Source organism: Rhinatrema bivittatum, chromosome 4, assembly GCF_901001135.1.
Source record: "Rhinatrema bivittatum chromosome 4, aRhiBiv1.1, whole genome shotgun sequence".
Taxonomy (NCBI): Eukaryota; Metazoa; Chordata; class Amphibia; order Gymnophiona; family Rhinatrematidae; genus Rhinatrema; species Rhinatrema bivittatum.
This window is the reverse complement of record NC_042618.1, coordinates 159206087-159206327: the sequence shown is the minus strand read 5'-3', so window position 1 is coordinate 159206327 and position 241 is coordinate 159206087.

The following is a 241-nucleotide window of genomic DNA, read 5'->3' as shown; positions in this document are numbered from 1 at the left end:
CTAAGGTGCAGGGCAATGCTGTTCACTGTTAAATTACTAAAATCTACCCATTTTAATGCTTTCATACTGTTTATTTTTATATTCCAATAGAAAAATAAATCTCATACAATTAAAGTGGTACACAAAAAAACTGGGATCAAATTTTTCAGAGTTTTGATAGCACCATTTTCTTACACATTTTTAAAGTAAACATTATGCACTTTCTTAGAAAGCGACAGCAATATATATCTATAATAATACA